A 15558-nucleotide genomic window follows, 5' to 3' on the forward strand; every position below is an offset into this window, starting at 1 on the left:
AATTACCAAAGATTTTTAAGTTGTATATACAGTGGTACCTCGGGTTAAGTACTCATTCTGGAGGTCTGTTCTTAACCTGAAACTGTTCTTAACCTGAAGCACCACTTTAGCTAATGGGTCCTCCTGCTGCTGCCACGCCGCGCCACCAGAGCACAATTTCTATTCTCATCCTGAAGCAAAGTTCTTAACCTGAGGTACTATTTCTGGGTTAGCGGAGTCTGTAACCTGAAACGTATGTAACCCGAGGTACCACTGTATGTACTATGACGGGATGAGCTCCCGTTGCTCTGCCCCAGCTCATGCCAACGTAGCAGTTCGAAAACACACCAGTGCAAGTAGATAAATAGGTACCACTGTTGCGGGAAGGTAAACGGCGTTTCCGTGTCCTCTGGCTTCCTTCACGGTATCCCATTGTGCCAGAAGCTGTTTAGTCCTGCTGGCCACATGACCCGGAAAGCTGTCTGTGGACAAACGCCAGCTCCCTCAGCCTGAAAGCAAGATGAGCACCGCAACCCCATAGTCACCTTTGACTGTCCAGGGGTCCTTTACCTTTTTTACCTTTACTATGACCGGTTAGTAAACTAACAAAATATGTAGTTAAAGTCTTCTGAAAGTGAGATATTATTCACAATGCATGTACTCACTTTTGGTGATGTGTTTCCACCACATAACCCTAACTCATGATTCAAGGTGTACTGCAACTCACAGGCCAGAGTTACTACTTCTTCACCAAAATTCAGTGCCCCTCTGCCTCTTGCACTCCTTTCTAAATAATATTTGCAGTGCCCCCGGCATCAACCCCAAAGTTCTGTTCCCAGTGCAATCGGAGCTGTCACACTCTCCAAATTCTGCCTCTGGTGGCAAGTAGCTCTGCCACTGTGTGATTCGATGGACAATGATTTCTCCTTCTCTGGCTTCATCCCCCCCAGAAAGATTCAAAATCCTACAATAAACCTCATCACAAGATGTGTGGGATCAGTAAGCCCAAGTGTAATATCTGCCTCTGCTTTTCAGTAGACAAGAAGGGACTTTCGTTATAGGCCTCATTTTATAGTAAGCAGAGCAAAATGTACTCTGAGCCTGTAGGGTTTTATAATTAAAACATTAGATGTCCACAACCTCAATATTTTACCCTTGCTGAGTACACAAGTTGGAAACCTTTCGGACACGCATTAAAGGAATGCTGAGACCCACGTCTCCTGTAATTGCATTTGGGAGTCTGCATCGTTGGCAGAATTTGTCTGCATTTGAAGCCACCTGGTGTTATTTAGAACATATGGCAGCAGAAAGAGAGATAAAAGAAAAGAAAATTAGGACAAGAAGCACCTGGCTCAAAAGCAGTTGCTCATCACTGCTGGCTAGAAATATTGAGCTCTAGATCCAGTTTTGTTACGTTTAGAAATCAGTGATGCTCCTCAAGCACATGGCAAGCTATTCTCTATATTTAGCCCCAACGTTGCATCCAGGCAATACTGGGAGCAATATCTGAATCCTGTTTGCTGAGGCAAAGTTCACAATAGGACAGTTTCCCCCTTTCTGAAGCCTCATAAGAAAGCCAGACTCTTCAGGTGATGGGGTTGATTGCCTATCCTTAGGGGCAGTGGTGTAGTGTGGGTTGCCAGCACCCGGGGCGGACAAGCCACCAATGCCACCAGAGCACCCCCCACGAGCCAATGTTGTAATTGCAGAGTCCTGTGCACAACGAAATGATGAGCAGTACGTGCCACATGCTTAATGTTCCTTTATTTTCAGTTCAAAGTGGAGAAATTACAAACATGCATCTTGCCTCTGCGGGAGCAGAGAAGCAACCGTCCTTCTCCTCGGAATGAAGAACTCCGAGAGAACAGTGAAAAACAGGAAACCAGTGTACGTCACATCCAGCTTCCCATTCCCGTGGGAAAACCCAACAGTACTCTGACTGTGGAATGTAAACATTGTCTTGTGACAAGCACTTCGCTGCACAGTGAAGGAGCAGAAACCAACAGCCAAGTGGGGCTGCACTGTACCGTCTGCCTGCCCATGCAGGGGGGAGCCTGGCCAACCTATGGCCCTTGGCAGACAAATCCCCCCAATGCCCGTGGACAGGAGCACCAGGCCGGGCCACAGTAGGGTCAACCCTTGCCCGCCTCCCTCCATCCATGCCAGCTCACCATGGACCCGAGCTGTTCTGCTGCCTTTGCCAGGGCGGGGATCCCCATGAAAGCCTGTGCCTTTCCCCCTACAAATTTTGCGCCCAGGGCCACAGTCCCCCACGCTATGCCACTTCCCTTGCAGACAAGTAGGGTTGGTTGAATCTGTCAATCACTGTTTCTGTTTCTCATTTTTTACAATTTCCAATTCTCCACATTTCCACATCTTTTGCATTTTTTTATTAAAAATAAGTCCTTATGAAAAGTCTGTAACATTTCTGCTAGTATCCACATCTTTGTAGGCGATGCTTATTTACAATCTTACTAGAGAAAGGTAAGGAACGTGGACGTCCCAACTTTTGAAGTTGCAAAGACAGAGGGTTTTAAAGTTCATCTCTTATTTTGGAATTCTTCCTCCCATTTGACTTGTGATGGAAGCGAAGCTTAATTAACAGTGATGTTCTTTAACTTAAGAAATTGCAGTGTACAGAAAAATTAATGCAGGAAAGACAAAGTAGGCTGATTAGTTTTCAAGGTGGAAAGAGACAATACATAGTGTGGGCTTGGCTTGCTCAAAAGTGGTGAGTTGTAAGCTCCAAGGGAGGGGATTTGATTTATTTTGAAGATTTCTGTTCCACTTTATCTTCAGTGAGTGCAGAGCATTTTCCATCAAATCACTAAACCATCAAGCTGATGAATAAAAAACAATAGCAAAATTATTATCAAAGAAATAAAATGTTCCCATCAGAATGAGCTATGGCACTAATCCATAAAAAGGAGACTGACCCCACTTGCAGCAACAGAAAAGTAGTGAATATTTTAAAGACCATCTGATCCTGAAGGCATTCAGTGCCCGAGGTAGGCATTCCATAAGTTTGGTGCCAGTAGTGAGAAGCCCCTGCTTCTGGCAGAGCCCAGGGTGGCACGCCTTCCGCTCTCATGCTCGGGAGCAGCCAACTATGGTCCTGTGTTGAAGGAAAGGTATTTATTTTCCTACAAAATTGTTTAAACATTAAGTGTTTGTTTTGATTTCAAATTCTCATTCCTGATCACTACACAGTCAGACCGCAGTTTTCCCTTGCTTTATTTTACCTGCTTTACTTATAAACTCCAAAAGTCAGATTCATGCGTTATTCCATGCAGCAGCAAATAATAATAATAATAATAATAATAATAATAATAATAATAATAATAATAATAATAATAAATTGTATTTATATCCCGCCCTCCCCAGCCGAAGCCGGGCTCAGGGTGGCTAACAACAATCAAATAATCAAACAGTCAAATAATCACACAATCTAAAAATATTTCATTATAAAAATTAATTAAATCAAATTGATGGCAACCAATTAAGCAAAATTCTGTGCAGGTTGCCAGAGGAGGGAGTCAGGCTGCGCCCTGACCAAAGGCCTGGCGGAACAACTCTGTCTTGCAGGCCCTGCGGAAAGATGTCAGGTCCCGCAGGGCCCTAGTCTCTTGTGACAGAGCATTCCACCAGATTGGAGCCACAGCCGAGAAGGCCCTGGCTCTAGTTGAGGCCAGCCTAACCTCTCTGAGGCCTGGGACCTTGAGGATGTTATTATTTGCAGACCGTAGGTTTCTCTGTGGGGCATACCAGGACAGGCGGTCCCGTAGGTACGAGGGTCCTAGGCCGTATAGGGCTTTAAAGGTTAAAACCAGCACCTTAAACCTGATCCTGTACTCCACCGGGAGCCAGTGCAGCTGGTATAGTACCGGATGAATGTGATCTCGCAGCGAAGACCCCATAAGGAGTCTCGCCGCGGCATTCTGCACCCGCTGGAGTTTCTGGGTCACTCTCAAGGGCAGCCCCACGTAGAGCGAGTTACAATAATCCAGTCTGGAGGTGACCGTCGCATGGATCACAGTGGCTAGGTCAGGGCGAGAGAGATAAGGGGCCAACTGCTTAGCTTGGCGGAGATGAAAAAATGTCGCCTTTGTTATAGCTGTAATCTGCGCCTCCATAGAGAGGGAGGTATCGAAGATTACACCCAAACTCTTAACGGACGGTGCTGGCACTAATTGCACCCCGCAAGAGATGGGAGTTGCCCCCTCGATCCCATATCGTCCCGCCCCAGCCAGAGGACCTCTGTCTTCGAAGGATTTAACTTCAACCGGCTCCCACGTAACCATCCAGCCACAGCTTCCAGACATCTGGTCAGTGTGTCTGGGGCCGAGTCAGGATGGCCATCCATCAACAGATAGAGTTGGGTGTCATCAGCATACTGATGGCAACCCAGCCCAAAACTCCGGACAAGCTGGGCGAGGGGGCGCATAAAGATGTTAAAAAGCATCGGGGAGAGAATCGCACCCTGAGGCACTCCACACACCAAGGAGTGGCGCGGTGACAATTCCCCCCCAAGCGCCACCCTCTGTCCCCGACCAGAGAGAAACGAGCGCAGCCATTGAAGGACTGTGCCCTGGATCCCCACGTCGGCAAGGCGGTGGTCCAGGAGTTCGTGATCGACCATGTCAAAGGCTGCTGACAGATCTAGAAGAATCAGCAGCCCCGACCCACCTCGATCCAGCTGCCTGCGGAGATCATCTGTTTGGGCGACCAGAGCCGTCTCGGTCCCATGACCAGCGCGGAAGCCGGACTGGAATGGATCCAAAGCAGATGTTTCATCCAGAAACCTACCAAGCTGTTCAGCAACCACAGGTATAAATTATTGGGTTAGGAAATACAGAAAAATGCTTCTGAGCACACAGTCTGCACTTGAAGTGGTCAACCCTGACATGTTTAGCACATCCAGAGGGATTTTAGTACATGGGCACATTAATACTCCCATTTGCACTCCAAATGCAATCTGGTTAACCTGGGGAAGACTGTACAATGTGCCTTTGCTAAATGTACAGTGGTACCTCGGATTAAGAACTTAATTCGTTCTGGAGGTCCGTTCTTAACCTGAAACTGTTCATAACCTGAGGTACCATTTTAGCTAATGGGGCCTCCCGCTGCTGCCGCCGCACAATTTCTGTTCTCATCCTGAAGCAAAGTTCTTAACCCAAGGCACTATTTCTGGGTTAGCGGTGTCTGTAACCTGAAGCGTCTGTAACTTGAAGCGTCTGTAACCTGAGGTACCACTGTAATTGGATCTGAAAACCCTCACTGTTTCTTGTTTCGCCATTATCTCCCGATTTTAGTTTTATTTTGAAGTTCCCACTCTATCAGTCTAATTAGATGAATTTGTTCCTCTTGATTTTAAGCTAAACGAACTGTTTTATTGACAATAGGGTTGATCTATGTTTCTGTGCTTTCCAAGTATCATTTGTGAATTTCTCTATCAGTTGATTTATTTCTTGAGCTGCCACAGCAGGGTACATTAAACAAAAATCAGTCTTGTAGCTGTTGATTTATTTGTATCCTCTTTTCCAGTTTAGAGAACGTTAAATTGATTTTGAAAGGAACTTAACTTCCTTTTCATATACTTTAAGAGAAAATACCACTTAAATAAGCCAGATTAGGTCTAGGTCTTTCTATTCATATTAGAATGGTTGCAATCAGGGTTGTATTTTGCCTTATATACGAGACAAATCTTTTACACCACATTTTTATACTAAAGACATCTCTTACACATCACCTTCCCCAACTTGGTGCCCTCCAGATGTTGGACTGCAACACTCATCAGTCCCAGCTAGCATGACCAATGGTCAGAAACAAAGGTCTGATAACATCCGAAGATCACCAAATTGGGGAAAGCTGCCGTATAAATTGGCTGCATTTAGAATGTGCTTGATCAACAACCTCAGATATGCAGATGACACAACCTTGATGGCAGAAAGTGAGGAGGAATTAAAGGACCTTTTAATGAGGGTGAAAGAGGAGAGCGTAAAATATGGTCTGAAGCTCAACATAAAAAAAAACCAAGATCATGGCCACTGGGCCCATCACCTCCTGGCAAATAGAAGGGGAAGAAATGGAGGCAGTGAGAGATTTTACTTTCTTGGGCTCCATTATCACTGCAGATGGTGACAGCAGTCACGAAATTAAAAGACGCCTGCTCCTTGGGAGAAAGACGATGGCAAACCTAGACAGCATCTTAAAAAGCAGAGACATCACCTTGCCGACAAAGACCCATATAGTTAAAGCTATGGTTTTCCCAGTAGTGATGTATGGAAGTGAGAGCTGGACCATAAGGAAGGCTGATCGCTGAAGAACTGATGCTTTTGAATTATGGACGAGATGGATGGACAGTGTTCTTGAAGCTACCGGCATGAGTTTGACCAAACTGTGGGAGGCAGTGGAAGACAGGAGTGCCTGGCGTGCTCTGGTCCATGGGGTCACAAAGAGTCGGACACGACTAAATGACTAAACAACAACAGCAACCTTCTTCAGGCTCACTTGCTTCCCTCACTGCTGCCACTGCTATAAGGAGGAATTCAGAAGCCCCCTTCAGTTTGTCATCCAGACCTGGCAAACTATCATCTTAACTGTGGTTTGCTTAAAGCAAATCCACTCCAAACTGTGGTTTATGAAACTGGTTTGTTTCAGCATATCATACCTAAGGCTGTCACAGTTTAGGGTTCAAATGTAATTCTAAACTGTGGTGATATGAAATTGGTACTTAACACTTCCAAACTCCTCTTCAGGACAGCACGAGAGCAAGATTGGGGAGAGCACAGGATCCCTGGGAAAGGCTAGGCTTGGTTTTTTGTGACATCTTGATGCAACCGCTGATATATATTGTATGAGGTAGGTAGTCTGTGTTGTGGGAATGTACATATGGAGCGGCTCCCTCTACTAAAATCATTTGAAAACTATAGTGGTGAAATTTGCTCTTTCAGTGCATCAGAGGCACAATATCTTAGGGTTGCCATATTTCAAACAGTGAAAAGTTGGGGCAAAATTGCAAGAGAGAGAGGGGGGGATTTTCCCAGACATCCCCCCCCACTTGATTTCCACCCAGGCACTGCTGCCAACTTCAGTATTCTGGATATGTCTGGAGAAATCTGGATGTATGGCAACCCTAAATATCTACAACAGATTGCATATCAAAGTGCTATGGTCTGGATAGAGTGCGTTCCCTAGCTTTTTCTGTAGAGCACATGACACTTTCTGAACACAACTAGTGGCGTCACAATCCTATTTCCCAAGCAGTGAGATTTTCAGGACTATCTTTAGAGAATGCTGGAGGCTTGCACTATCTTTGTAATTATCTGTTCATTTAAAAAATAATAATAAAAATTTACAGGTTGAACAGGAGTCACGGAGCACAAAATCAGCTGCACAGGTTTTATCAGTTGTACAGCTACATCAGTCCAAGTCTCACCAAATTCAGATCCAAATTCCAGACAGTTGATTGATGCTGTCAGGCATATGCTTTCAGACACAATGCACAACTTCCAGCAATCACCCTCCGGCTGGGTTTTACCAGAGATACAGTACAATGTGGTTTTAGATCAAAGTCACAGAGTGACTGTCGGTTGTCTAAGCCATCCAAACTTAAGAGCTGCCACTTTTCTTAACAGGGCAACATGACTAACCATCACATCGGTAATGAGCAGGTAAGACTGCATGATTCTCACCAGATAATTGCACAAAACTGCCTTGCAATGGCAAGAAAATCATTGAAGGAGCTCCTCTTAAGTTTGTAGCAGGAGAGGCCTGACCTGGTCGCTCCACACAGATTGCACAGCCTCTGGAGAGGTTTGCAGCTCAACTCAAAATAATATTTTTCACTGCTTCCAGATTTTGATCTCATTGCACATACAGTGGTACCTTGGGTTAAGAACTTAATTCGTTCTGGAGCTCTGTTCTTAACCTGAAACTGTTCTTAACCTGAGGTACCACTTTAGCTAATGGGGCCTTCCGCTGCCGCCACACAATTTCTGTTCTCATTCTGAAGCAAAGTTCTTAACCCGAGGTACTATTTCTGGGTTAGCGGAGTCTGTAACCTAAAGCATCTGTAACCTGAAGTGTCTGTAACCCAAGGTACCACTGTACTATTGAGGCATCAGGCATAAGCCTGCATTTTTATTAATGTTTGATCAGGGCTTGTATATTAAAGAGAGAGCTTAAAGATTTTCAAAAGTTTCATGCCAGGCAGAAGACAGCTGCTTAGAGAACCTTGGCAATGTTTTCCTCCTAGACAAAGGGGCCCCTTGATTTATAGCAAAAAACAATTCTCAAAGTCGTAAAAAGGGGGAATTACAGGCTGAGAGAGAGGACACTGACCCTACATGTTACAGAAGATAAAAAAGGCAGAGATAAACATAATTAGGAATGAGTAAATAGTAAAATAATACCAATGTGCCTCCCAGTAAAATGAGCCAGATCTTCTTTCTAAGGTTAAAAGGCCAAGACCAAATGGAGAAGCATCTAGCTGGCAGAAAGAGAGCATTTTTGGGAGAGCATTTTTGGGAAGTCTTTTTAAAGCTGTTTCTTTCTTAAACTGAGAGAGTTAAAGGGCAATAAATGTTGGGAAAAGCAGCTGGCTGAAGGGGGGGGTGTAAACTGAAGAGGCTTCTTTTAAAGCGGTTTTTTACTGAGTTCCTTTTCTACTTTACAAAGGCCTTATTCCTTTTAAAAGGCTACCTATGTTATGTATTAAAATATATTGGTTTAAATGTAATTATGCAAAGGATTTAAGAAATGCTAGATTCTTATTTCATATAGTTGTAAGAGTTGTATTTATCCTGAAATTAAGTCAGCCACCAGCCTAGCCCCCCTGCCAGACAGGAAGACGCCATCCAAGCAGTCCTGATATATAGCTGTCAGGCATTTGTTTAGAAACCTTCAAATGAAGGAGATCTTTCAATGTTGATGTGAAACTCAAGATCCTTGACATATGTTTAAAATAAAAATTTAAGATTAACCATTTGTTTTAGAAGGCAATAGGGCAAGGAGGGCAAGAGGTGAGCTGGTAATTAAGATTCCTTGTTGAGACACATGTAAGATATATTACTACTTATTTGTCATTTATAGATGTAACAATATATAGCTCTTTGTGTTCCATATAAGGACAGGAGGATATGGGTGTATCTTTTAGGATTGGTTATAGCAATCAGCCAATAGGAAATTCAACCAGGCTGATTGGACAGAGGCAGCCACAGGAGGAGCAAAGGGGGCTGGATTAAGGGAATATAAGTGCTGGCCATAATGGCAGGAGGCCAGGCCAGAGCTTGGTAACCATATACCACTGTGCCTCTCATTTATTTGTCTGACAAATAAATAATTATTTTAATTTCTCTATTGCTGCGTTGAATATTTCATTCCAGCTAAGCGTTAACCACAAGCAGGGTGCTACACTATAAATCCCCCAAGAGGTCTTTGTAAGTGACAGAGTCTGAAAGACACTGTTCGTTTTTTAAATATACCTGCACTCCTGCAGTGGCTGAGCTTTACAAAATACTCACTCTTATTAAAACAGCGACATGGGGAGCATATTCCTCCTTTGATGACTGACACTACCATTAATTAAAGTCATCTGACTGACTGAAGGGAGAAGCAGCACAAAGACTTTAGTTTTGTACAGCAAGTTCAAAATCTGTAAAAAAAGGTAAAGGGACCCCTGACCTTTAGGTCCAGTCGTGGCCAACTCTGGGGTTGCGACGCTCTCTCGCTTTAGTGGCCGAGGGAGCCGGCGTACCGCTTCCGGGTCATGTGGCCAGCATGACTAAGCCACTTCTGGTGAACCAGAGCAGCGCACGGAAACGCTGTTTACCTTCCCGCCAGAGCAGTACTTATTTATCTACTTGCACTTTGATGTGCTTTCGAGCTGCTAGGTTGGCAGGAGCAGGGACTGAACAATGGGAGCTCACCCCGTTGCGAGGATTCGAACCGCCGACCTTCTGATCGGCAAGTCCTAGGCTCTGTGGTTTAACCCACAGCGCCACCTGTGTCAAAATCTGTACCTGGTACTAAATAAATCCTGGTACTAATCTCTGTGGCTGCTTTTCCAATAAAACCTATGGTTGCTTCCAGGTGACTCCAATGTCTGAAGTTTTTCTAGTGGATCTCTCTCAACAGTTCTGCCTCTTAGTTGCCCTGTCAGCCATTGTAGAATCATAGAATCATAGAATCATAGAGTTGGAAGAGACCACAAGGGCCAACGAGTCCAACCCCCTGCCAAGCAGGAAACACCATCAGAGCACTCCTGACATATGGTTGTCAAGCCTCTGCTTAAAGACCTCCAAAGAAGGAGACTCCACCACACTCCTTGGCAGCAAATTCCACTGTTGAACAGCTCTTACTGTCAGGAAGTTCTTCCTAATGTTTAGGTGGAATCTTCTTTCTTGTAGTTTGGATCCATTGTCCCGTGTCCGCTTCTCTGGAGCAGCAGAAAACAACCTTTCTCCCTCCTCTATGTGACATCCTTTTATATATTTGAACATGGCTATCATATCACCCCTTAACCTCCTCTTCTCCAGGCTAAACATGCCCAGCTCCCTTAGCCGTTCCTCATAAGGCATCGTTTCCAGGCCTTTGACCATTTTGGTTGCCCTCCTCTGGACACGTTCCAGTTTGTCAGTGTCCTTCTTGAATTGTGGTGCCCAGAACTGGACACAGTACTCCAGGTGAGGTCTGACCAGAGCAGAATACAGTGGCACTATTACTTCCCTTGATCTAGATGCTATATTCCTATTGATGCAGCCCAAAATTGCATTGGCTTTTTTAGGTGCCGCGTCACACTGTTGGCTCATGTCAAGTTTGTGGTCAACCAAGACTCCTAGATCCTTTTCACATGTACTGCTCTCAAGCCAGGTGTCACCCATCTTGTATTTGTGCCTCTCATTTTTTTTGCCCAAGTGCAATACTTTACATTTCTCCCTGTTAAAATTCATCTTGTTTGTTTTCCCCCAGTTCTCTAATCTGTCAAGGTCGTTTTGAAGTGTGATCCTGTCCTCTGGGGTGTTAGCCACCCCTCCCAGTTTGGTGTCACTGCTTGTAGTCACTAAGCAGTAGCTTAAATCTAGGTAGAGTTCTTTGAAAGCCATTTTGCGTTCCCGGGGAGATGACGCTGCGGGCTGGGAGCAAGCCTTCCCCACGCGCATGGGGTGGGATAGCCCTTGCGCCATTGGATGGTCCTCAGGCACGTCATCCTTAGGCCGACCAATCCGGACGGTCCAGGGGCATGGCCCAGGCTATTTAAACTGTCCACAGCTGAGGACTTGCCCCTGTTTTCTCCCTGCTCTGTCAGTTCTCCTGCCCTTAGGTTAGGCTCGTTATGTCTTGACCTTGCTATGGACCTTGGTTGCTCGCCTTGGTTGTCCAAGGGGCCTGGTAGGAATTTTTTCCCACTTGGCAAATTGGCACCAGCCATTTGGTTTTTCGCCTACCTCATAGCAAATTGTTACAACTTTGTAAGGTTTGGCGGTTAGGCATTGGAGTATTCGGTTGGAAGTGAGGGGAGGTAGTGGCCATCACCTACCCCTCTTAATTTAAGGGTATTCCATTAAAGGATTCTGGGGGGGAGTGGTCTCTGTCTGAAGCCCCAAATGGGGGGCTAGGGCCATGGCACAACCCCTAGCAGTGACCCTGGGGGAGTTCCTGGTTGCTGTGCATCAGCAGGGCTCCTCCTACTGGTGGTTAACCCTTTCAAGACTCCTGCAGACGGGCAGATATAGTTGTGTGGTTTCCAGTGCCTAAGCCAATACCACTCACAATCTGTAACCAATAGAGTTGTGGCCTGTTTCAGCCATTAACCTAAAATACTGTTCCATGTGTCTTTATTCCACTTCCCAGGAGGGTTTGGGACCTTGCCACACAAAAACAAAGCAATTGAATTTCAGCACCCTCCATGAACTCCATGTTGGCAGGTCATTGTCTTGCATTGAAAACAAGCCTTCCAAACTGTCAGCAAACAATTGCTTAAAAAATAAAAAAAGTGGCTTCATGTAGTTATTAAATGAGAACAAGGCAGCCTGGTTCTATGGGGCTCCCATACATTTAACAGCCTTTACCAAAAGTGTAATGGGTTTTGAAGACACTCAAACTCAGGACAAAAGGGAGAAATGTGCTTAGAGAAAGGCACGCTTGGCAAACCCTCACCATGATCAACTCCAGCCCGGAAACCTATGTCTCCACTGTGGAAGGGCGTGTGGATCCAGAATTGGCCTCCACAGTCACTTACAGACTCACTTTTAAAATTGTGTTTATGGAAGACCATCTTACTTGGCTATGAGGGATCGCCAAAGAACTAGTTGCATATCCCATCTTAACAGACAAATACAGATTACCTACAAATGCTCAATGGCAACATCTCCAGATAAAACACTTGTTAACCACCATCTACGGGCCAGCAGCTTTTACAGCCTCAGAGACCCCAGAGATATTGAAGCAGTTGATTAATTCTTATGCCACAAAAAACCCCAGCCATCAGCATATATAAATCTTTGTTACTAGCAAACCAGTATAATACACAGGCACTGAGGGGGGATTGGAATAAAGAATTAGGCATCTCACTTTCGACCACACAGTGGGAAACTGTTTTAACTGCTATAACAAGGGTGTCTCTGGACCTTAAATTGACAAAAATATAATATTTAGAATACACTGACGTTTGTTGAAAAAAGGGCTATCTAAGGTATCTATCTGTTGGAGATGCAATAGGGATAATGCTTCTCTAAAACGTATGCTTTTTCATTTTCCTGTATTGAAAGATTTTTGCCAGAAGGTAACTGAAACTATCAACAGAACTGTACGGAACAACCTTACATTTACAGAGCAAAATATCCTCTTGAATTATATACCCAGCACATGGGACCTTAAAAAAGGACAATACGAGTGGTCTCTTCTGCTTAACTCAGTGGTGCAGGACTTTTTGGTGACTGTATGTGAAAATGAACTTCATGCTTATGCATGTTAATTGTTAATTGTTCAACATCCCTGGAGAAGGTACACCCTTAAGATGCTACTTTATGCCTTATAACTCTGTTTGAAATGTATGTGCTAGCCTGGATCTACAGCCACACAATATGAATCATACTTAATTCTAAGGACTCAGCTATACAGCTGCAAATAAAACATTTTAAGTGTGTTGTAACGTGCAATATACAAATGCGACACTAGATGGCAATGGTGAGCTATGGCAAATTCAATATAGTTTTCAAAAGGTTTTTTAAAAAGCATTTTCATAGCATTTTTTAATATGTGTGTAGATTCCACCCAGGATTCAGTGAAAACAGGTTTCAACCTTCCCCATACTATTTGTAGATGGCAAAGTGGGGGATACATGTAAACTGCTTAGATACCACTTGGGCAATTGAGCACATAATGTAATAAAATAATGATAATAATTTTTGCATATGGATGAAGGAAGACATGGACTAAGAGCTACAAGGAGGGTGGGCCAAGTCCTTTGCTTTCCTCAATATTAAAATAATATAGAATAATACTTAAATAGGATCCACAGTTGCAATTCACAGTCATAATTCACAGACAGTGAAACTAGGAGGAGCCAAAATATATTCAAGCAATAGACTGAAAATTTTCAACACTTGAGGACTATCTATAGCTATAAATTGACAGAAAATTTGTCAGAAAGTATGATTAACCATGGAGTCCTATGCATTTACTTAGGAAAAAGTCTCATTGTGTCCAGTGAGACTCCCTAATAAGTGTCCTCAGGACTGAAGCCTTAGGCTACACATTGCAAGTGCATGCTCACTTGCTTGGCAGTAAACTTGATTCTACTCAGTAGTACTGCCAAGGAAATACAGGATCAGGCCTGCAATCCTACTGCATTGGAATTACGGTAAGTCCCAGCAGTGAGTTGACTGCTGAAGAAACATCCTTAGGATCAGGCTACATGGAGGGCTGCAGTTTGTCTGAAACTCTTCACTGGCTGCAGAGATGAAAGGAGCCTGAATTCCAGATTTCTTAGATCTCACCACTAGATCATGCTGTGACACAATAGATGCCTCTACAAACCTAATTTTCAAAATCTGTTATCTAATGCTGCGTAACACAGTGGGCCTGCAGAAACTGACACATTTCCTCTCAGTTCGATAAGGCTGTTTTTATCCGGAGATCCGAACACGATTTTAATCTTTCTGAGAGAAGCTGAAATCTTATAGGGGCATTTGGGTTCTTTTGGCAACCATTGCTGAATCTGAACTCCTTTATTTTTCATTTTACACACAAGGGTTCTGTGTTGGGAATGGGAAGAAGGAGTGTAGAAACATTTTTATACAGTCATACCTCGGGTTACAGACGCTTCAGGTTGTGCGATTTCGGGTTGCGCACTGCACCGTACCCAGAAGTACCGGAACGGGTTGCTTCCGGGTTTTGGCACTTGCACATGTGCAGAAGTGCTAAATCATGCTTTGTGCATGCACAAAGGTGCCAAATTGCAACCCGCACGTGCACAGATGTGCCGCTGCGGGTTGCGAACGTGCTTCCTGCACGGATCATGTTCGCAACCCGAGCATCCACTGTATGTGTGTGTATGTTATGAGAAAAAAAACGGCTCCTTTTCCCTTATCAGGTACCCAAGAGCCCATATAGAGTCCTTTTGTAGTTTCTCTATCAGCAGGAGAAAATAACAGAGGCCAACCAGAGAATATTGAGAAGCAAAGCAGCTAGTAAGCCTGATCTTTATTGAAGCTGTTGCAACAGCTTGGTACATTTATGAACATCTATTTTACATATGTAAGACCTTAAAATTATTATAACAATATATATTGGTGAATTTTGAACTTGTCTAGTTTTGTGATGAAATGCAGACAGATCTCAAGTGCAGCAGCCCACGGTGTTTACTAAGCAATTCTGTCTGGATTTTTTGGCCTCTGGCGATACTTGTGGCTCTCCTTGACATTTTATGCAAGAAGAAATAAAGCAAATTTAAAGTTGCAGGAGTGGCCTAGAGTAATTGATGCTGCAAAGATGCATGCCAATTAGCAATATGCATTTGGTATATAAGGTAAAGGGACCCCTGACCATTAGGTCCAGTTGTCACCGACTCTGGGGTTGCGGCGCTCATCTCGCTTTATTGGCCGAGGGAGCCGGTGTACAGCTTCCGGGTCATAATAATAATAATAATAATAATAAATTTTATTTATATCCCGCCCTCCCCAGCCGAAGCCGGGCTCGGGGCGGCTAACAACAATAAAACAGTATAAAAGTACAACATAAACAACATTCTAAAATCATTCATTATAAAAATTAATTAATTCAAGCCACTGGCAACCATTGGGCCAGAGCTCTGCGAAGATTGCCGAGGGAGGGAGTCAGGCTGTGCCCTGGCCAAAGGCCTGGTGGAACAGCTCTGTCTTGCAGGCCCTGCGGAAAGATGTCAAGTCCCGCAAGGCCCTGGTCTCTTGTGACAGAGCGTTCCACCAGATCGGAGCCACAGCCGAAAAAGCCCTGGCTCTGGTTGAGGCCAGCCTAACCTCTCTGAGGCCTGGGACCTTCAAGATGTTTTTATTTGAAGACCGTAGGTTTCTCTGTGGGGCATACCAGGAGAGGCGG

The 15558-nt window shown here is 44.4% G+C and overlaps 1 long non-coding RNA gene across 2 annotated transcripts in view; it reads left to right on the forward strand.

The window, feature by feature from the left end:
* The first annotated feature begins 266 nt into the window (after nt 1-266).
* LOC308597895 overlaps nt 267-15558 on the forward strand; it is a 46414-nt gene continuing 31122 nt past the window's right edge. For both annotated transcript variants that reach the window (XR_014013262.1, XR_014013263.1), the window contains exon 1: nt 267-366. This is a non-coding gene — a long non-coding RNA (uncharacterized lncRNA). The remainder of the gene's footprint in view (nt 367-15558) is intronic.

This window comes from Podarcis bocagei (genome assembly GCF_964188305.1).
Source record: "Podarcis bocagei genome assembly, chromosome: 11".
Taxonomy (NCBI): domain Eukaryota; kingdom Metazoa; phylum Chordata; class Lepidosauria; order Squamata; family Lacertidae; genus Podarcis; species Podarcis bocagei.